A 23502-nucleotide genomic window follows, 5' to 3' on the forward strand; every position below is an offset into this window, starting at 1 on the left:
TGTGGAGACGAACACAAAGAGAGAAAATGACATGTTAATACTGTTTGTGTTGGAGGAGCTGCTCAGCAGCCGCTGGGGGACGGACTGAAAGCATGAAAACACACGTTAGACAAACAAGGAGAGAAGTGGTGTTGATGTGTTGTGATGAATTCACCCTGAAGAAGACAAAGAACAGGAGGACGCCTGATGGGCAGCGACAGACGAGGAGAAACGATCATTTGAGCTTTTGTAAAGAGGAAAACAGCGTTTGGTTGAAACGTCCTATTTATTTGAGAGATGTGAGATCAGAACCGTTTCAGATAAAACACATCAGCACAGATGTTTCCCTGCCGTCACATGTAGTGAGAGTATACGTGTTGTTGTACCGAAATACACTTAAACACACTTTCCTAGATATGAAGCAACGTAAAGCTCCTGGAAAGCTGGTTTGTAAGAAATGTTTTTAGAATCAATACCGAACTGAGATCTTCTTTTCACTCTGCTGCTCATTTAGCTTCATGTTGGATATAAAGGAACCACTCGTCAGTTAAAGCACAAACTGCCGCGTCCAGAATGATCATTAAGTTGAATCTTCCCTCCTAAAACATTATGAGCTTCATGAGGGAGGATTTAGTGCTGCGCTGCTGCAATATGGTTTCAGGTATTAGAGCGTATGAAGTTTTAGTTACTGGACGTTTATCTAATGAACTGCGAGTGTGAAACGTCTCTGAGAGAAACCTGTAGAAAACACACAGGCTTTCACTTCCTGTGGTTACTGACAACTCAATGCACCCCCCCCCCCCCCCCCCGGTGCGTGTAGTTCACTTCATCTTTATATTCATACAATGAAAGCTGATGTGATGACCCGGGGCCACGACAGTTCAGAGGTTTGTCATGATTCTGTCCCCCCGACGCTCCGTCCCAGGTTTCATTGTCCTCACTTGTCCCTGAACATCACATGAGCCTCACCTGCTGCTCTCCAATCAGACGCTGGCAGGAAACAGCCGAGGACAGAAGTCGTGTGACTGACAACTCGTAGCAACGCAGCGCCCGGACATTAGCATGAAGCCGAGTGCCACTTAATCAGGACACGTTGTTCCAGGACAGTCACATGTAAATGCAATAAATTGAAGAGTCCACAGTAACTACAGAAGACAAGAGAAGTCTCCAAATTCCAAACCCCATTAAAAAGACATTAAGCGTCTTTCATACTTTCGGGCAAAGACAACTTCACAGGATAATTACCCTGTAATCATGTAATAAGAGAGACTCAGTGATGAGATCTCCTGACAGCTATCATCCACACAATGAACGGAGAGGGAGCTGGAAGCAGACGGAGGACGAGAGGAGACAGACCGAGGGAAAGACGGGCAAAAATAAATATGGGGAGAGAAGAGGGGGAGACGTAAAACAAGGACAAAAGGTAAACGCAGGTAAAAGGGGCCGGGGGGGGGGGGGGGATATAAAAGAGGACGAGAGACAGAGGCAGAAGCAGAGAGACAAAGAGAAAGAGAAAGAGGGGAGCGTCTAAAAAACTTCCAAGCTGATGAAAGAGAGCGGACACAAAGCAGAAGACGTTTTAACTAGGCCATGGCCTGGTAGAGTGAGAGAGAGAGAGAGAGAGAGAGAGAGAGAGACAGAGAGAGAGACAGAGAGAGAGAGAGAGAGAGACAGAGAGAGACAGAGAGACAGAAAGAAAGAGAGAGACAGAAAGAAAGGACGAGAGTACGATGGAGGGGAGAAGGCAGAGAAACATAAAGAAGGAGGAGAGAGGAACAACATAGCACTTAGGACGAGAGAGAGAGACAGACATGAAAGACGACAGCAGATGAAGAGGGCGAGCGAGGAGGAGGGAGATAGATATTATTCGATGAAATATCACAAAACTCATGAGATAAATGAGGTTTAGTTTTCCCCCTCAGCGAAGTCGAAGCTTTGAAAGGTGTCCTGGTCCTTCGGGGGACAAAACCCATTTGCCAGAAAAAGCAGAGTATTCCAACCCTTCATTAGAGCTGGACGAGCTGTGATTGGTCCCCAGTGTCACTTAATGTTGGACATATTTCATGCTCTCGCTGCCTGAACACCGGCGTCCTGAGTCCTGTCCCCTCGTCTCCTGGTGCAGTGAGACTTTTGTCTTCAGATGATGAGATTTCATCACTAGACTTCAACCTCAAAGCTTCTTGAACTTCAGAATAAAAGAATCCACAAGAGACGACCTTGAAATGTTGAGACCGAACCTGATTGGACGGCGATGAACCAGGAATTTCTTCTTTTATTTTGTGAATTCCGTCACAATTGTCTGTTCTTAATTTTGTTGAAAAAGTCCAAATGTTGAAAAAAGAAAATGTTGAAGTGAAAAAAAAATTGAATTTCCTTTTTCCATTTTGAAAAATTTTTTTTAAATGTTGAGAATAAAGTTAAAAATTCCAAGTTGTTTTATTAATTGTTTTTTTTTTAAATAAAGTGCAGTAACATGAAAACGGTCAAAGTAGTTTTTTCATTTCGAGAATGAGGTAAAAATTTAAAATGACTTTGTTTAAATAGTGTTTGTGACTGAGTCAGTTTTTACATGCTGAGCAGGTCGGACCACGAGGACTGACCGTCCGTCCTGTGAGACTCTTTAACACTGAGGATTAGAGGAAATATTAAAAATCACCAAACTACGATATAGAATAAGAATAAAGTTTGAAACTGGCACAGATACAGACACGTCTCTGCTCTGCAGCATCTGAAAAACGAGGTTGTGCTATTTTTCTTGGTCTTTTATCCTTTAAATTAAATACCTTTGGGTTTTAGTAAGTCAGACAAAATAAACTATGTAATCAGTATTTCATGAGCAACCCACTTTCTGAGGTCGTCAATTTCAGTACATCCTGCGACATGAGAGAAAACTGCAGTATCTGTGTCCTGAAAACTCCTGCTTCATCTCCAAAGTACAAACTGATACTGTGAATTCTGACCTGAGCCAGAGTCACAGCTTTAGGACTTTCCTCTATGGATGATCAAAAATCCAGTTATCACATAAAAGCATCCAGAATTCATAGACGCTGAAGGAGATGCACATCTGGCTGTGAAGAGACATCAACTGAGATTCTGAGGAACCATAAATAATCCATAGATAAACAAACAGGTAAAATACTGAGAGAATAAAGAAAAGCTTCCGTCTCATCCTCTGTACACGACGCTCTTCTTCTAAATACTTTGCCAGAGATCCAGCTGTTGCCAGAGGTGAAGTGGGAAACGAGGGAGGCAGATGGAGAAGGAGATAAAACAGCAGGAAGAGAGTGTAGGTGGAGGTGAAGAGAAGCGAGCAGAGAGTCTATGTATAGGAAGAGGTGGAGGGAGCCGAGAGAGGAAGAAGACACGCAGATCAACGCTGAGGAGGGAAAGAAGGAGCGAGTAGGAGGAGAGACAGAACTGATGCCACCGGAGGAAGAGGAGAAAGAGAAGAAGACACAGCAGAGGAAGGAAATGAGAATCACACGGAGCTGCTTCCTGTCGACGAGGAACCAGAACCAGCTCCAGAGAGAAGACCACCGTGTCAGGTTCTGCTGCTTCACTGGATCGGCTGACTCCAGTTCAGCTCCTGACGGGGGGGGGCAGCCCGGTAATTACTCGTACAGTATTTGTTCGGAGCGTGAACTCAGTGATTACGAGGAAATAATAAAACTGCAGCAGCGACAACAGTGATTTTCAAATTAGCTTCAGAGAGGCAGGTGAGGCTCGACCAAAACATAGATCTGATCCAGATCCACTTCAGATAGAAACACTCAGTACGGACAGCAGTTTGCTAAGAACAGCCCCCCCCCCCCCTCTAAGGCCAGGACAGGACACATCCTTCCTCTGACACTGACACTGACCCAGGATCAGCCGGGAACGCCGGGTCCACTGCAGCTTTTACAAATCCCATTCACCTACACGAAGGTTAAAGCAAATCATCCGTCAAACCACAAAGAGTCTCCTCCCTTTGACGGAGAGACGGACACGAACAAGGACGTCCCGGAGACTAAAGGGTGTCGAGGAGACATGAAACAACTCGGGGAGGAAGGGAAGGTAATGAGGAAACATCCTGGGAAATGAAATGACAAATTAGGAGGAGGGGAGGCAGATCGGAAGGAGCCAAGTGTGCTAATAGGAGGGTTAAAGACGTTTTACTGGAACAAGGGCAAACTGGAGGGGACGAGGGGACGAGGGGACGAGGGGACGAGAGGACGAGGGGCTGCAAGGAGGACGAGGGGACGAGGGGACAAGGGGACGAGGGGACAAGGGGACGAGAGGACGAGGGGCTGCAAGGAGAGCGAGGGGACAAGGGGACAAGGGGACGAGGGGACGAGGGGACGAGAGGACGAGGGGACGAGAGGACGAGAGGAGGACAAGAGGAGGAGAGGAGGACGAGAGGAGGAGGGGACGAGAGGACGAGGGGACGAGGGGACGAGGGGACGAGAGGACGAGAGGACGAGGGGACGAGGGGACGAGAGGACGAGAGGAGGACAAGAGGAGGAGAGGAGGACGAGAGGAGGAGGGGACGAGAGGACGAGGGGACGAGGGGACGAGAGGACGAGGGGACGAGAGGAGGACGAGCTCTGCACAGAGAAGGCTTCACTGGAAACTAACTCCATCACGTCTGATATTATAAATCTGTCACCAGACAATTCTGAAGACTTGACGTGTTTTTGTAATTTTGGTTTCACATTATCTTTCATTTCACTTTATTTAAGTGAATAAAGATCCAGAGTCAGGAGATGAATCACACAATGAATGTGAGTGAATAGATTTGATTATGTTGTGGAAACAGTTCACGAGGGGTCAGAGGTCAAGATCGGTGACAATCAAGACAACGCTGCAGTGAAACAACTGCACACACACTGTGTGGTTTGTCGTAGGACAACAAATCTGGACCAACACACAAACACACAAACACACAAAATGTCCGTGACCTCCAGCTGTCACAATGGACGGATGCAAGAAACACACTTAAAGCTACACAAATACCCACCAGCACCACATGGCCATGGTTTAGGAATGTAACACACACAAACACACACACACAGACACACACACACACCTGACATTCTATCAATTCTCCCTCGGCAAAACTGTCTGCCCCCCGTGACCATGAAATATGAATGAAATACAATTAGCAGCTTTAAAGAACTTCATCAAGGCCAAGGCCTCTGTCCAAACAGCCCCGACCCCCCCCCCAGACACACACAGACACACACTGTTAGAGGAGCAAATAAATAAACCAAAGTTGCGGCGTCCTTGGACCGAGCGACCGTACACAAACATCTCAGACACACAATGACTGTAAATTTGTAGAAACACTGATTTTTTGTGTCTTTTTAAAAAGAAATAAAAACTTATTTTTATTTACGTCTTAAATTTTGAGTTTTGTGTCTCGAAGCGCCACTTTGCCCTCGAGTCCGCCCCCCCGCCATCCTCCATGCTAACGTTTAATGGATGCGTGTGACTCATTAAAAAGTGAAGGGTGTAGAGGGTGGATGGGGGGGTGGGGAGAGGGGGGTGGGGGGGGGTGGGGTAAAAAAATTAGGAAAGAGACAGAGCGGTGCTTCCATGGTGTTACCACGGCAACAGCAGCGCAGGAGAGACAGCGAGGTGCTGCCGAATATTAACCAGGCCGGTAGCTCAGGTGCTAATGAGGAGGAGAGGAGGAGGGAGGAGGAGGAAAGGAGGAGGGAGGTCAGGAGGGAGAAGAGAGGGGGCGACACTGAGAAGAGAAGAGCGAGAGAGGGGAGGTCAGGAGGGGGTAGAGGAGGAGCAGGGTTTATTTCTTCTACAACAGAGAAGGAGAGAAAAGAGGAGGAGAGAGGAGGTCAGGAGGGGACAAGGAAGAAGAGAAGGGGGAGAAGAAGGTGGAGCGTGGAAAGAGAAACAGGTGGTGAAAGGAGGAAGAGGAGGAGGAGGTCAGGAAAGGGTGAAGAGGGCAGTTGAATAAGAGGAGGATGAAGAGAGGAGAACAGACAGAAATAGGAGTCCGGAGAGATGAGGTCTGAGAAGAGAAGGACAGAGGGAGGAAGGAGGGAGGAAGAGAGGATGAAAGGAAAAAGGGGGTGTAGGTTAGAAGGAGGAGGTCACAAACCTGAGAGGAAGAAAGAAAATAAAAGAGGGAGGAGGTCAGAGGAGCAGGTGAAAGGAGGAGCAACAGAGAACTGAGAAATGGAAAAAGAATGAGGAAGAGCTGAAATGAGAATAAAAAACCTCTGGGGATCAAACTCCCGGTTAAAGCTGCGTACGAGGCGCCCAGCGGTTCACCAGGTTCAAAGTTATAACAGGTCTATCAGAAGGCTCCAGTTTGTCCCTGGGAAAGTTCCCTTGAGCAGAACTCCAGCTGCTGCCCGACAACCCTGGGAGAAGGCCACAGCAGGAGGAGGAGGAGGAGGAGGAAGAGGAGGAGAAGGAGGAGGAGGAGGAGGAGGAGGAGGAGGAGACAGTGGCAAAAGCCATTGTAAAGCCGGAGGTCAGAGGAACATCTCTGTATTCAGAGCAGGTGATGAAAACTTTTTGAGGCCAAACATGGCGTCATCACCGGAGCCTTCAGAGGAGGTGACACCCGACTGCTCCTGCAGGAGGTGAAACGACACCAGGCTTCAGATCTGGAGGAGCAGAGGTGAAACATCGAGGGAGAGGAGCTAAAGAGGAAGGAAAGATAAGCAGAAACAAGGAGGGGGGAACAAAGAGAAACAAAAGCTAGACTGTGGAGAAAGGATGAAAGGAAAGAGAAATACAGAGAACAGAGGAGGAGACGTAAGGATGAAAAGGAAAAGATAAAGAAAAGAAGGGAGGAGGAGGAGGAGGAGGAGTGAATTATGGGAGTGTCCTCTGTGAAGACGTCAGGTTGATCTGTTCTGCTCAGGGAGGTCAGAGGAGGACGAGAAAGAGACGGAGGACAGAAACAAAAGAGGTGTAGAGAGAGAGAGACGGCTCTATTAAACATGCATGAGGCATTGTGTGCGTGTGTGTTCACTTATATATGTGTTTGTGTAGGTGTGTACATTACGTGTGTGTGTGTGTGTGTGTGTGTCTGTTCATATGCACAAGTTCAATCTAGCGTGTGTGCCTGATTAAGCCTCTCGTGCATATGCATGTCCTCACGTCACGTGTACATATTTCCAAGTGTGTGCGTGAGTGTCTCCATATGTGTGTGTGTGTGTGTGAGTGTGTGAGTGTGTGTGTGTGTGTGTGTGTGAGTGTGTGTGTGTTTGTCCTCATCTAACACAGCCCGTCTCCATCCAGCCATGAGCTGCTATAAGCCTGAGAGACTGTGCACAGACTTATATTCACTTGTATATAGGTCAGTGCAGCCGGTCCACGCCGCCTCACGGCATCAACCACGAGTCACCGTGACACAACGTCACATGACTGCTAGAGGAAAGTTTCAAAACAAAAGCACAGAAAACTTTAGAAAAGAAGAAAGAAATGACAAGATTCCAAAACCAGCCTCAGTGAACGCATCAAAACCAGCAACAGCATCTAAACCAGCAACAGCATCTAAACCAGCAACAGCATCAAAACCAGCAACACCATCAAAACCAGCAACAGCATCTAAACCAGCAACAGCATCTAAACCAGCAACAGCATCAAAACCAGCAACACCATCAAAACCAGCAACAGCATCTAAACCAGCCTCTGTGAACGCATCAAAACCAGCAACAGCATCAAAACCAGCAACAGCATCTAAACCAGCAACAGCATCAAAACCAGCAACAGCATCAAAACCAGCAACAGCATCAAAACCAGCAACAGCATCAAAACCAGCAACAGCATCTAAACCAGCAACAGCATCTAAACCAGCCTCAGTGAACGCATCAAAACCAGCAACAGCATCAAAACCAGCAACAGTATCTAAACCAGCAACAGCATCAAAACCAGCAACAGCATCAAAACCAGCAACACCATCAAAACCAGCAACACCATCAAAACCAGCGACAGCATGTTGACGTTGAACTGTGGGAACACTGGGACACAGGAAGTGTCCCTGTGACCTTTGCCCTCAGGCTCCTGTGAGGAGCTTTGGATAAAAGGTTCCACCAAACAGCAGATTTTAATGGCTCACTAATTCCTCTATGGGGATTTAGTGAACGGACTTTCTATTAAAAAGAACATTTTATTTCTTTTTGAAGGATAATCTGAGCCATAGGCAGCCGGTGCTTTATTCTGACAAAGATTACGTGAAGGTATTTCACTTTCCACAGATGCATCACGTTTGTATCCACAGGATCTGTGTCATGTTGGAAACACCACATGGACAGACATGTGTCTCTCTGTGTCTTGCTCAAGGACATTTCATCCTGTGGACAGAGGATTGAACCCCCAACCCTGTGGTTGTCCGCTCTACGTCTCGAGCTGTAGTCCTCGGTGTCCTCCCAGCTCTTCATAGAGAAATCCTGGTCCAAGTTTGGTGGGAAAGAACTCGGCAGCACAGCGTCCTGGCCTCAACCAACTGGGCGCTGAACCTCATTATCTGGAACCAGTCAGGTCCCACATCTGCTGGACAGACTGGGACCAGAGGACAACTGTGTTTGAGTGTCCTCACATTTTTGGCCAGGGATAAAACGGTAACCGGTTTTAGGATGAACCACGGTGAAGGGCCGATGGTTAATATTACAGTGTGAGATCTTCATGATCTTCTTGATCTTGTTGATCTTCATGATCTTCATGATCTTCATGATCACGATGTGAAGCTCACGGTAGAAACTGTCCAATCACAGTGAAGCAGAACGGAAACCGTCTCTTCCCTGGACAGAAGCACGAGGACACACTTTGTCCCGACTTGACGTTTGGATCGACCTCCGATAAAGAATGAAAATACTATCAAACATTTTATTGGGGATGTTTATCATATCAACATTAAACTAAAGTTTGTGTTTCAGTTTATTTTATCATCAGTGATGATGATGATGATGATGATCTAAGGTTTGGTGTTTTAAAAGCAGGTGGTCCACAGACAGGAGATCAGCTTCCCTCTCGTCTCCTGGTCGGGTTTCTTCACGCTCACGCAGGGATCACAGCAGATCAAGCTTCCTATCCGCTTCCTTCTCGCTTCCTTCTCGCTTCCTATCTGCTTCCTTCCTGCTTCCTTCCTGCTTCCTTCCTGCTTCCTTCTTGCTTCCTTCTTGCTTCCTTCCTGCTTCCTTCCTGCTTCCTTCCTGCTTCCTTCTTGCTTCCTTCCTGCTTCCTTCCTGCTTCCTTCCTGCTTCCTTCTTGCTTCTTCACTCGCACTCTTCAGGAATCCAAGCTTCTTCCACCGCCGTTCCGGATGAGTCCGACCAAAATGTAAATGTAAGTAACCGTCCAGCGATGGTACTTGTGAGCATAAAAGCGCTGCTGGGGGTATATTGCATTCTTTGGTGGCGGGGGGGGGGGGGGGGGGGGGGGACTCGCCGAGGAGAATTCCATTAGTGTTGGTCTGTGTGGAGGCTTTAACTGTCACATGGGCTGAAATGCTGCCTCAGAGGCTCTTTACAAGCTGCCAAGAAACATTTGTGGTGCCGGGCGTGGAGGGGGGGGGGGGGCTGCTGGGGGGGAACTCCATAGAGAGACTTGTAATAAACTTTTGTCAGTCACAGTGCGTCGCTCCTCACACATTCACTCTGTCTCACAACGCCGCTGGTTCATCTGCACCACAACACGACCGACGGGAAGGAAGTCACTTCCTGTTCACAGATCACATGATCAGATCACATGATCATCAAATTCAGATTAAGAGTCAATTATCCCAGTTGGATGTATAAAAGGAAACTGCGACCCCTAGTGGCCGGAGGATGCTCGTGATGTACGTACTGTGGTGAACACGATTTCTGCAGAACGCCTCGAGGGACCCTCTTCACAGTTAGTAAGAGCACTCAGTCCGACTTACAGATAAACTGATTCTGAGGTCAAAGGTCAGAGTGAACTAATGTGATGTCCCAGGTGAGTGAAGACAAACAACCACAGGACAGTGATTCTAGTCTGTGAAGTTCTTCTCAAGGGACCGGGGGAATCATTCACAGAGAGAAATACTCTTCAGCTACATGTGACTCGCTAGCTGATGATAAGTTAGGGTTCAGGGTTAGAGGTTCAGGGTTAGAGGTTAGAGGTTAGGTTTTAGTAGTTAGGGGTTAGAGGTTAGAGGTTAGAGGTTCAGGGTTAGAGGTTAGGAGTTAGTAGTTAGGGGTTAATAGTTAGTAGTTATGAGTTATGACTTAGGAGTTAGGTATTTTGTAAAGAGCAAAAGTCCACTCACACATCAGAACCTAGTTATGAGCTGTGAAGATGCTTCTCTGTGATTGGCTCAACGTGAACATCTGATCTCAGGACTTGGACGAGCTCTTATCTCGTGTGTCAGATTAGCTGCGATGTGGGGACACGCACACACACTTCCTGTCGGTCGACCTAAACCTTGTTTCCATGGTAATATTAGGATTAGGCCATGCTGAAATATTATGAATGTTGTTTTTTGTTTATGAATCAATCGGATTCTGCCGATGCTCTGATTGCACTGATTTCTGAAAGAGCTCCATGCGCGTGCCGCTTGTTAGCGCGTCTCTTCTCCTCGGCCTCGTCTCTTATTTCTAATTCCTCCTCATTGTGATGAAAGCTGAGTTCATCATTCAGCCGTGGTCGACATGCTGCTCCTCTCCGGCCTCTTCTCTAAAACACCGAGGCTGAATTCAGCTCGTGATAAATCCTCAGTGCTGCACCAGGAGCCAGAGGTCGGAGTCGGCATTCAGTGCCTTGCTGAAGGGCCCTTGAGCAAGGAGGTCTGCCTGTGCAGGAGGCTTGAACCCGAGTCCTCCAGCGGAAGAACCTCTCCTTGCTCCAAACTCAAGGCTAAACTGCTAACCAGGGAAAAATTAAATAGATAAAATGAAAGAAGCATAAATAAATAAATGAGCAAAGAGCAGCATCGTATTCTGATTTCAATGTGGGGAAAATAAAGGAAACAAGGAGAGGAAGAGGAGGAGAGGAAGAGAAGAAAAGAGGAAGAGAAGAGAGGAAGAGAGGGAAATAGAGGAAGAGAGAAGAGAAGGAGAGGAAGAGAAGAAGAGAAGAGAGGAATATAGGTAGATAGAGGAAGAGAGTAAGAGAGGTAGATAGAGGAAGAGAGGAGAGGAAGAGAGGAAGAGAGGTAGATAGAGGAAGAGAGGAGAGGATGAGAGGAAGAGAGGTAGAGAGGTAGAGAGGTAGAGAGGTAGAGAGGTAGAGAGGTAGATAGAGGAAGAGAGGAGAGGATGAGAGGAAGAGAGGAAGAGAGGTAGAGAGGTAGAGAGGTAGAGAGGTCGATAGAGGAAGAGAGAAGAGGAGGAGAGGAAAGTAAGAGTGGAGAAGTGATTGATAAGGAAACACAAAAGAGTGTGGAGGCAGGATGGAGGGGGGGGGGATGAGTGAAACAGGGATAAACAGACGAGGAAGAAGACAAATTGACAAACACAAGGTCAGTGACACACACACACACACACACACACACACAGACGCACACACTCTCCTCCGTCTTTAAGACTCGGTGAAATATTCAAACGCAGAAAGTCATGTTTTTTATATCAACTGACTCTTTAAATAAATCAGATGAATGATTGATGACCCGAGGATCTTGACCAGAGAAGAAGAAGTTGCAGTGTGTGTGGGGGCGCCGGCGGTGGGTCGGTGGCGTTCAGGTGAACGAGCTGAACGTCCTCTCTTCTGGTTCCAGGCACGCTCTCCTGCCTCAGACTGGGAACCAGTGATCTGCAGGTGCTGGTGCTGATGAGCTGCTGGTTGTCTGGATGGCGTCGCCCAGTGGGGGGGTCGGAGGTTTGGAGGTTTCCTCGTGTGCTCGCTCGCTGCTCGGGACGGCTGCAGCTATTCAATCAAATAAAGTGATTATGATTATGCAAATTGAGACGTTTACTAATTGTCGCAGCCATACCCCCCCCCCCCCCATGTGTGGCTCCAGATTAAGCAGAAATTTTGGGAAAACTCATTTTGAGCAGAGAGCGAGAGCTGCAGCTCACAATGATGTTCCAGGGACGCCACCTGCAGGCGGTGACCTCTGACCCCTCTGAACTATGCACTTATTGTAAGTCGCTTTGGATAAAAGCGTCAGCTAAATGAAATGTAATGTAACTAATACACATTTTTATACAAGCAAAGATTCTCATTCAATATTTATTTTACATTTTCAGAAAAAAGTTCGAATAAAAATCGACTGTTCAACATCGTCTGACCAGAAGAGTTGTGGCCATCAGTTACTGACTTAAGTTACTGCGAAGGACACACACATATTCACACACACACAGACACACAGACACACACACTGAGGGATTCAGAAATACATTAATATGCATGCACAGGGTATGGCAAGATTGCAGGGATGCTCCCTCCCTTACACACACACACACACACACACACACACACACACACACACACACACACACACACACACACACACACACACACACACACACACACACACACACACCTCTCACACACACACACACGCACACGCACACACACACACACACACCCTCTCACACACACACACACACACACACTCACTCACTCCATTTGGTTACATGTTTTGTTAAAGAGGAGTAAAACCAGGGGAAGGAGGGATAAGAAGGAAGCGGGTGGAGGGGGAGATGGGGGGGGGGGTGACTCATAGGAGAAGGAGGGATGGGGAGAGGGGAGGAGGATTTTAATTGAGAGGGGAAGGAAAGCAGGGGAGGAGGAAGGAGATGATTTAGGTAAGAGGGGAGGAAGTGAAGAAAAGAAGAAGAAGACGGGAGGAAATGAAGGAGTGATATTGGAGAGAGAATTGAAGAAGGAAACAGGAAGGAGGAAATAGAAATTAATTTCACATATAGAGAAATAAAGATATTAAGGATGGAGGACTGAGGGGAGGAAGAAGGAGGGGATTCAGAAAGAGGAGCTGAATGGAGAGAGGAATAAAGGATGTGAAAGGGAAGGGGGAATGGAGGGATACATTAAGGAGGGAAGGAGGAGAGATAAAGATAAGACACAGGAGAGGAAAAACTGAAATGAGACCAAAAAAGGAGGTATAGGAAAAAGGGAATGAGAAGGTGAAGAATGGAGGGAAGGAGAAAGGAATGAAGGGAGATAAAAGAGAGAAAAAGATATAAGAAGGTATAGATGAGAAAAGAGGGGAGAAGAAATGATGGATGAACAAGGGGAGGAAACAGAATAACAGTAAACAAGGAAGAAGTAAAAGAGGAAATAGAGGGAAGGAGGGAAGAGGAGGAATGAAAAAAGAAGAATTTAACAATGGGAGGAGGAAAGGAGACAGAAAGATAAAAGAGGATTGAGGGATGGAGGAAGAAAACTCAGGAGGAGAGAAGGAAAGAGGAAGGAGGGAGAAAGAGGAATGAAAGGAGAGAGGAAGGGAGAAAGGGAGGAAAATGCACAGAGGGAGATGACGGAATAGGGTGCGTCAAGAAAAGGGGAGGAAGGAGGGAGGGAAGAGAGGAGGTGGTGGAATGGAAGACAGGAAGGAGAAGATTCAGAAAAGACGAGAAAGGAGGGGAGTCCCGAAAAGAAGGAAGGAGATAGAGGGCTGGAAGGAGGGAGAAAAAAAAAGGAAGGACGGATAGGAGGAGAGGAAGAAGAGGAATTGTTGGAAGTGACGAAGGTGGGAGAGACAGAAGGAGGTGTGTCACGAGAGGAGAAGGAGTAAAAGAGGAGTAAAAGAACAGGGGATGAAGGAGGGAATGAGACGAAGGGATGGAAGACGATTGCTCAGGAGGAGAGGCAGAGGGATTAAAGGGAGACACGAAGGAGGGGTGTGATGAGACGAGTAGAAGAAAAGGGGAGAAGGAAGGAGGGATGGAGGGAGGAGGGAGCAGGGAGGAGGGAGGAGGGAGGAGCTGAAGGCCAAATAATGGAGCAGCTCATCTCATGGTGAATTTGAATGGAGGCTGAATTAATTTAAATCTCATCACGGCCCGCCCTCTAATACCTTATCAGTTCTGCACGGAGACAAGGGACGTAATCGCATTAGAGCCGCCACTCTGCTCTGCTGCACACACACAGACACACACTGAGCCAACACACACACACAGACACACACCGAGCCAACACAGACACACACAGACACACACTGAACCAACAGTCACACACCGACTGTACCTGTGCTGGTATGTGTTGCTTTTTTCAACACACACACACCCATACACACAAACACAAACATACACAACCATACACAGTGTGCATCTGTGTGTGTGTTAGACTTCATGCTGCATGTGCACGTGCATTTAAAACAAAAACACACACACAGGGTGAAGAATGCCCCCATGAATAAAAGCAAGACACCAGCACGCATGTAAAAACACACACACACACACACACACACACACACACACACACACACACACACACACACACACACACACACACACACACACACACACACACACACACACACACACACACACACACACACACACACACACACACACACACACACACACACACACACACACACACACACACACACACAGAGACACAGACCAGTTCTGGTAGTTATCTTCTAAAACACACACTGTGTGCCAACATCGGTGCTACAACACAGCATGCACACACACACACACAAACACACACACACACAGTCGTATGCAGCCGGTCTAGCACAGCAGCCTTCCAGTTACCTTCTAGGGGAAAAGGCTCATGGGAAGTTATGCGCTCGGCTGTTGACATTGGCTGAGGCGGGACGAGCAGCTTTACAGCACCGACTCCTCAAGCTGAGATGTATACACACACACACACACACACACACACACACACACACACACAGACACACACACAGACACACACGCACACACACACACAGACACACAGACACACACACACCTCGACCACGGCCAAAAAGTCTCAGACGCTCTCCAGACAAGATGGCGGTGGAACGACAGCCTCTGTCAGCGAGCGTCAGTTCGATGGCGACTGATAAGGAAAAGGAAACTCCGCCCAGAAGATGCTGGGACTCCGGGCGGCTCCATGTTCTCCTTCCAGGTGATCAGGTTGGATCAGGCTTCTCTGCTCCTCCCGTTTCCTCAGGAGGGAATTTCTCTTGTCTTCTCAGGAATCTGGAGCCGCGGCGCTCGTCCACTCGCTGAGCCGGTTGTGTTTGTTTTTCATTCCAGTGGATAAATGGACGGACATGAGCTTCTCCTCCAGTTTCAACCTGACCTCAGTCATTGAGCCTCCGGAGGGAAACCACCTCCTTCACATGGATTCTGCTGATCCTCCAGATTCTGTATTGATTCCCTGAGCGAGGCCTGAGTGGGACTTTTTATTTTTTCTCTCTGAGAGTCTGGAGCTTCATGTCTGTTCCACAGCTTCATGTCTGTTCCACAGCTTCATGTTTGTTCCACAGCTTCATGTCTGTTCCACAGCTTCATGTCTGTTCCACAGCTTCATGTCTGTTCCATAGCTTCATGTCTGTTCCACAGCTTCATGTCTGTTCCACAGCTTCATGTCTGTTCCACAGCTTCATGTCTGTTCCACAGCTTCATGTTTGTTCCACAGCTTCATGTCTGTTCCACAGCTTCATGTCTGTTCCACAGCTTCATGTCTGTTCCACAGCTTCATGTTTGTTCCACAGCTTCATGTCTGTTCCACAGCTTCATGTCTGTTCCACAGCTTCATGTCTGTTCCACAGCTTCATGTCTGTTCCACAGCTTCATGTCTGTTCCACAGCTTCATGTCTGTTCCATAGCTTCATGTTTGTTCCACAGCTTCATGTCTGTTCCACAGCTTCATGTCTGTTCCACAGCTTCATGTCTGTTCCACAGCTTCATGTCTGTTCCACAGCTTCATGTCTGTTCCACAGCTTCATGTCTGTTCCACAGCTTCATGTCTGTTCCACAGCTTCATGTCTGTTCCACAGCTTCATGTTTGTTCCACAGCTTCATGTTTGTTCCACAGCTTCATGTCTGTTCCACAACCTCATTCTCTCTTTTGTTTCTTTAACCTACAAAATATATATATGAGTTTCTCTCTGTCTGAAAATCAGATTCTCACGGTGCCTCCTCGGCCTCCAGAGACATTTCATATCACCAGTCACTTGCTGCAACTGGAGAAATACTAATGCATTTGTCCGGAGACACAGATTTCATCATGTACCTCAAAATACTCTTACTGACAGAACTTTATTGTGAAAAGGTTGAGATCTAAAGGAGCTGAAGAAGAAAACAACAGGAAGCTCTTCACGATGAGGTCACGCCACAAGTCGCCAATTTACACGAGATGCTCTTTACATCAAAGGTCAAAGGTCAAAGCCTCTGTGTGATTCATCGGACTGACGACCATCGAGCTCTTTAAGCTGCAGGTGAAGCAGCAGTAGAAGAGCAGCTATAACAATAATTACATTTAATGTTAAGTTCAAAGTAGAGATTTCATGTTAAATTCTAATTGGATCAGTTGAAATGAAAACTCAGTCGTTAATCCCGGTTCTTTCAGATCCTGGATCAGAACGTGGCGTCGGTCCAACGCTGGATGTGTCGTAACCAGAAGACGAAGAAAGCAACCGTCACAGAAGTTCTTTGAATTCCTCGAAAGGGGCAGAATGTTGGAGGGAGAGAAAAACAACTCATCATCAGGAACAGATGGTTTACATTTCTTCTCCTTGATATAATTTGTTTAGTCACAATTTCCATGTACAACAGAAACTCTGAGCGACAGAGCGGCTCACTGCTGACGGCTCTACTGACGCAACACGTTGACTCAAATTAAAGCTGGAATCACTGTTTATAGAGCGACACGGGATCGAACCTGTGATCAAACTCTTTCAGCTGCACATGTTGGTGGAATCTGTAAATAGCCTCAGTCCACGAGCAGCTGCAGGACAAGAGGATTCAACCAGAGCAGGAGTTCCTCTGAGGAGGTGGAGGAGACCAAAGGCAGAGAGAAAAGAGACGGAACACAACTTGAACCAGGAATCTGTGACGTGACCTCATTTAACCCACTGAACACAAACAGACCTGAGTTCCTCTGGAGCTCAGAGGAACACAGACCTGGATGAAGTCTGTAGTTTGAATCCAGGTCAGGTTTCACCTGGTCGCCAGGCGGTGGCGTCATGTCCCCTCTGTCAGGAAACAAGTGACGTTTCATCCAGTTTGAAGTCGCTCTACCAGGAGGAACTCTTGAGATGGTTCCTCTTCTTGAAGTGGATGAAGGATTTTAGTCTGGATCTTAAATTATCAGAGAAACAAGCTGAGCATTGATTGATTGATTTTTAACGTGACGCTGTTTTATTCCTCTGAGCAGAATTCAGATGAAAACCTCCTGAAGGAATCTAACCAGGAGAAGACTCCCATCATCCTGAGGTTCTACACTGTATCATCTGAATCCATGTATTCTTTGGTTCACGACCCACAGCTCTGTGTCTATCACCCGATCCATCTTCTCTCACTCAGGTTATTAGAGTTTTATTTCTACATTTCTCATGGTTCCCATCCTCTGTTGTGATGTTTGACTGTAGATATCATCAACGTCTTCCAGCCCGACTCATGAATCAATAAATAACCACCACCCGTCCGTGGCTTCCAAACAAACATCATGTTTCTGAAGCTCCGAGAAACTGTTTCACTAAGAATCTGAGTAGTAAATTCCTGCGGAGGCTTCATTTGAAAGACATAAGACGACACATATTTCAGGATTACCGCACTGGCTCCAGACCGAAAACTGGTTTCCAAGAAAGAGAGAGAGAGAGAGAGAGAGAGTCATGGCTCTGTTTAAATAGAAATCGTTCCTTTTTGTGTTGAAATCAAAACTCAGTCAAAGACGTGAATTTCTCAGCAAATCACACCGGTTATAGAACTGATGATTTCCCTTGAAAATAAGGGTGTGTGTGTGTCTGTGTGTGTCTGTGTGTGGTGGATTTGTAATCTGGACACAAGCAGTGTATCTATGCAGATGAAAAGAACTTGATTTGGCCGAGGAACATTTTCAAATGTCAGTTCAGTTCCTTTTCAATCGCATCTAGAAATTAAATTCTGCTCTTTAGATGTGTTACAGGTCAGAGATCCACTCATCTCCAGTCTGAGGGAACATATAGGAAAACATAGAAACACAAAAACTGCAAGTGAGGTTTAAACATCTTTGTATTAAATAACATGTGAGCGTCTGAAATGTGACTTTAAATGTGGAAAGTTACAGATTAAAGCCTATGAAGAAACACACACACTCACAGACACACACATATATATATCAGTCCTCATCAAGATTCATGAATTAAAACAGACGAGTTCTTCGAGAAAGATGTTTTCACAAATCTTTGCAGCAGAAAACAAACCAGCAGGAGTCAGGGACACGCCCAATTCCTAACACACACACACACACTCACACACACACATTTTTTATATTTAAGCTTCAGTTTTAAGAGATAGATGTTTTTGGGACCGAGTGAGTCTGAGATGGAGGAAGACGCTGTCGCTGCCAAATCAGTGTTTTCACAGCCTGAATCACAGCTTACCACTGATACTAGCTCAGGGACACACACACACACACACACACACACACACACACATTACACAGGATACCGAAGGAGGGATGGTGCCTGTGCACAGACACAACCACCCACATTCACATATAAACATGTTGGACTACACCACAAACGCAAAATACACACACACAAACACACGCACAATAGTCCTCTGTGTGTGTTAGTGAAATTAATTAGAAACACACACTGTTCGCTGAGCCAGCGTCACGTACACAGAGGGTGTGATGCTCTGTGTCGGTTCCTCCACAGACATCATTTAACTGTCGGGCGTCCTTCTGTCGCTTCGGACCAGATGAGGTCGTCCACGTTCTCATGGGGACGCGTCACTTTGTGGTTCGAGCCGAGCCGGGCCGAGCCGAGCCGGGCCGGGCCGAGCCGGGCCGGGCCGGGCCGAGCCGAGCCGAGCCGGGCCGGGCCGGGCCGAGCCGAGCCGAGCCGGGCCGAGCCGAGCCGAGCCGGGCCACAGTCTGGGTCATAGACTTCATAGAAATGGTCTGTGAAGAGCAGTGAAAGCTGCTCAGCCTGAGAGCAAAGGTCAAAGTTTGAAAATGAAGGATTGAAGAGTTCAGGGAAACACGCTGCTTCTTCTACGAGCCGAGTTTGATGCTGTTGATCAGATGTCATGTCTTGGGCGTGTGCTACTAAAGATCGTGAAACTCGATAACACAAACAAAGCTCGTCCAAAACAACGTGTTTCTATAGAGGTCAACACGTAACGTCAACAGCAGCTCACAAACGTGACGGGTGAACACAACAAAGTGTCTCAGTCGCTCTCCTGCAGCTTCGTCCTGCGTCCGCCCGCTGAGGACGAGCCACGAGACAATCTGCGTTCCTTACTTCATCTGTGAGAGGACACAAGGTTTGCTGTGCGCACACACACACTTCAAAATCAGACAGGACACACACAAACCTGTACAAACCCAGACAGACACACACCTGCATTTCTTTCTCTCTCACTGCTTTGTCTCGTCTCATCCTTCAAACACACACACACACACACACACACACACACACACACACACACACACACACACACACACACACACACACACACACACACACACACACACACACACACACACACACACACACACACACACACACACAGCCTTCTTTGAGTAAAACATTTCCCTCTGATTCTTTTTAGTTTTGTCTGTCTGCCTCTCTCTCTCTTTCTCGCCCCCCCCCCCCCCCCATTCCTCCACCAGTGCAGTTTGGGCTGTTTCCATGGCTACGTGCCGAGTCCCATGGTCGCAGGGGGTGGGGGGGGGGGGGGGCACGTCCTGCCCAAAAAAACAGAAAATAAAATCTGCTAAACACTCCTTCAAAAACCTGAGGACTACAATCACTGTGTATGTGTGTTTTGTGTGTGTGTGTGTGTGTGTGTGTGTGTCTGTGTGTGATTGTGCGTGCGACACAAACCCTCCAGTCTTTGTCTGTGAGACACAGAAACACAATCTCTACAGTTTACAAGTGAATGATTATAGATCTTTGTTTTATTATAACGTTATGATCGGCACATTAAACTTCTCTAGTGAGGTTTGATTGACAGTTCGGTGACGAGCTGATCCTGGATCATGTCTCCATGTGATGATATGATAGAAGCGTGTTTATGTCCCGAGATGGATTTTCACACGCTACCAAACAAGAAACTGTGAAGAAAGAAAAGTCTCATCTGCTTCTTTTTCATTTGTTTGTTCATTGAACAGGCAGAGAAAGAGAGGAAGAGAATGAAAGAGAGAAGATGAGGAGAGGAGAGGAGAGGAGAGGGGAGAGAGGAGAGAGGAGAGGAGAGGAGAGGGGAGAGGGGAGAGGAGGAGGAGAGGAGAGGGGAGAGGAGAGGAGGAGGAGAGGAGGAGGAGAGGAGAGGAGAGGGGAGAGGGGAGAGGGGAGAGAGGAGAGAGGAGAGAGGAGAGGGGAGAGGGGAGAGGGGAGAGGAGAGGAGGAGGAGATGAGAGGAGAGGGGAGAGGGGAGAGGGGAGAGGGGAGAGAGGAGAGAGGAGGAGGAGAGGAGAGGAGAGGAGAGGAGAGGAGAGGAGAGGAGAGGAGAGGAGAGGAGAGGAGGAGGAGATGGGAGAGGGGAGAGGAGAGGAGGAGGAGAGGAGAGGAGAGGAGAGGAGGAGGAGAGGAGAGGAGAGGAGAGGAGGAGGAGATGAAGCTGAAGTTCGGTAGAGATGCAACAAGGAAAAAGAGAAGGAGTGAAGAAGAGGAGGGAGGAAGAATCAGAGAGAGGAGTGTATCTCCTATCATTTTCCCTTCTGTCCTCCAACTTTCTCCTCCTCCTCCCTCCATCACTCTTCTCCTCCCTTTGTCTCATAATCTTCACCCGTTCATCTCCTCCCTCGTCTCCTCTTTGATTTGTTTTTTAAATGTCCCACGTTGTCCCATGGCGTCTATTTGTTTACAGATCAATAATGTCTGGTGACAAACGGCTTCTTCTTCACGGCTCACACACGCCTGACGCTGACACGTCACTTTCTTCTTCTTCTCTTTAAAGAGCCGTAGATGACTCGTTCCTCTAACGCTCAGAAAAAGACTCCTCCCCTTCCCAAAACAAAAACACAAAGGAGGATGTTTTATGAAATCAAATTTGGACGACTCTAAAGAATAAGTAAATCACATATACTTCCAAATATGATATTGTTTTTAACCAGTTAACCGGCCTCAGTATAAACCTGGAACATGTTTGGTTCATGTTGGTTCCACCACAGGAAGCTCATCACACACGCAGGCAGCTCAAGGTGCCTCGGCTCATTATACACACATGAATTAAAGTTAACTCAACACATGCATGTAAAAATACAGATTTGATGAAGAGGTGGCTCTGAAGGAGAAGATCTGAAAGAGTTTAACATCAACAGGTCAAACTAAAGCGTATTTTAAATAAGATGTCTTTAGATAAATGATTTACATTTGATTATTAAGATTAGTGAAGTCTCGTCCTGACACAGGCGTCTTGTGTTTTATTGTGAATTAATTAACCGAACAACAGCTGATCGTTGAAATGCTACTACAAATTCAACCCTCGACCTCAAGATGGCGCTGTCTCTGTGTGTGAAGGGTTATCGGTTTGTTTCCTCTGAGAGTCGGAAGCTTCATGTGTTTGTTCCGTGTTTCAGTTGATCTGTTAGTTTCAGTTTCACTTTGTAATTTTGGGACGAAAGAATTTAGTCTAACAAACGTACGTGCTGTGGTCATCACCTACGTGGGCGGAGTCTATCTGTACCTGACTCTGATTGGTTCATAGATGCGTCTGACGTGGGCGTGTTGTCAGTTGGGGGGGGGGGGGGGGGAGGTAGGTCCATGTTGGAATTAATAATTAATCCCAGCATCTTCAGGCACAGTACTCAACAGTACTCTACAGTACTCTACAGTACTCCACAGTACTACAGTAATACACACTAGTTCAAAGGCACCAAGTGAACGTCCTCTTGGTTCTAACATTATATCGTGAAGACTTCTTCTTCTACTGTTTAATTCTGTCTCTACTTCCTGTGCTTGGTCCAAAAGTACTAAACTATCCAACCAAGGGTCTTAACTCTGGAACAGAACCAGGTTCAGTTTGATCCAGATCCAGAACTCCTCTTCTGCTCTGAGGAACCTTCACACCTGATGTTCAGGTTCACACTGAACTGAAGAGTCTGAAGCTCTGAACCAGGTGTGAACGAGTCCTGACGACACTCAGGACGTTCAGCTGTGCAGAGTTTTAACGACTACAATCAGTGACACACACAAACACACACACACCCACACACACACACACCCACACACACACACACACACACACACACACACACACACACACAGAGCAGCCAAGCAGAGAACATAGTTTGGCTGCACATCCTGTACTGCCTGTTTAATCTCGACACCAAACTCTCTCTCTTTGTCTCAGTGTCTCTTTTTCACTCCATTTTGTTTTCTTTGTCCCTCTTTCTTTCACACACTTTACCCCCCCCCCCCCCCACACACACACAGCTCTCCATGTGGACAAAGCGTTCATTCAGAGGAGGTTCCAGTCCAGCAGCTGATCCAGATCGGACTGTTTCTCCTCTTTTATTCGACTGAGTGGTTTTCACCTGGTCTCCGTGATGATTTGTTGGAAGATGGTTTCACTTATTGGTTTAATAGTTTTCTTTCTTCTGCTGGCCAGGTTTCGGCTGACTGATCTCCAGGTTTGGTGGAGTTTGGCAGGACCAGTTACCAAACTGGGTTGTCTGGTTTTTTCCATCCTGGTGCCTGAATGTCTCTTATTTTAAAGATGTGACTCAGTGGTGACTTCCTCTTTTGTTTTATTTGAATGACTAATGGATTTTTTGCCCCCCCCACACACACACAGTCAAATAGACCATAAAGCTCGTTATGTAACCATCCAATGGGTGCAGGTGGGCGTATCAGAGCGTTCAGTCTGGCTCCACCCCCCCCCCCCCCTGCTCCTCCAAATATGGTTACTTCTTTGTTTTGGAAAACCAAGATGGCGCTGATCAAAATGTCAAACTTCTGTTGTGGATCCAGACGAAGGATCAAACATTTATTACATTTTTTTAGAAGTGAATCTTTTCTCGGATGTTAAGGCAGAAATGATTTTATTAATTTGGAAGCAGACGACTGGTTTGGTCTGATTGACGATTTCAGTCGGACTGGTTTAAAATGAAACCATTAAACCCAGTAGACTCTCTCAGGTGAAGTCTCTGGTCTCATCTCGGAGATGAGAGTTTAGAGAACATTAAGGACGTTTACTGTGATGCAATCTGTGTGTAAGTGTGTGTGTGTAGAAACTCAGTGTCTTTATATGATGCAATGATGAATTAAATGAGTGTGTCTATAGATTGTGTCTGTGTGTACATACAGCGTGTGAGTGTGTGTGTGTGCAGGATGATGAAATGTGCGTGCGGAGCTGAAAGCAGCGACCACTCTGATAAACACAGATACTGGCACAAGGGATGTGTGTGTGGGGGGGGAGAGGGAGTTCTGTACTACTGGGAATGTGTGTACTGCTGGTGCGTGAGCGAGTGTGTAAACAAGTGTGAAGG

The sequence above is a fragment of the Platichthys flesus genome, chromosome 17 (genome assembly GCF_949316205.1).
Source record: "Platichthys flesus chromosome 17, fPlaFle2.1, whole genome shotgun sequence".
Taxonomy (NCBI): Eukaryota; Metazoa; Chordata; class Actinopteri; order Pleuronectiformes; family Pleuronectidae; genus Platichthys; species Platichthys flesus.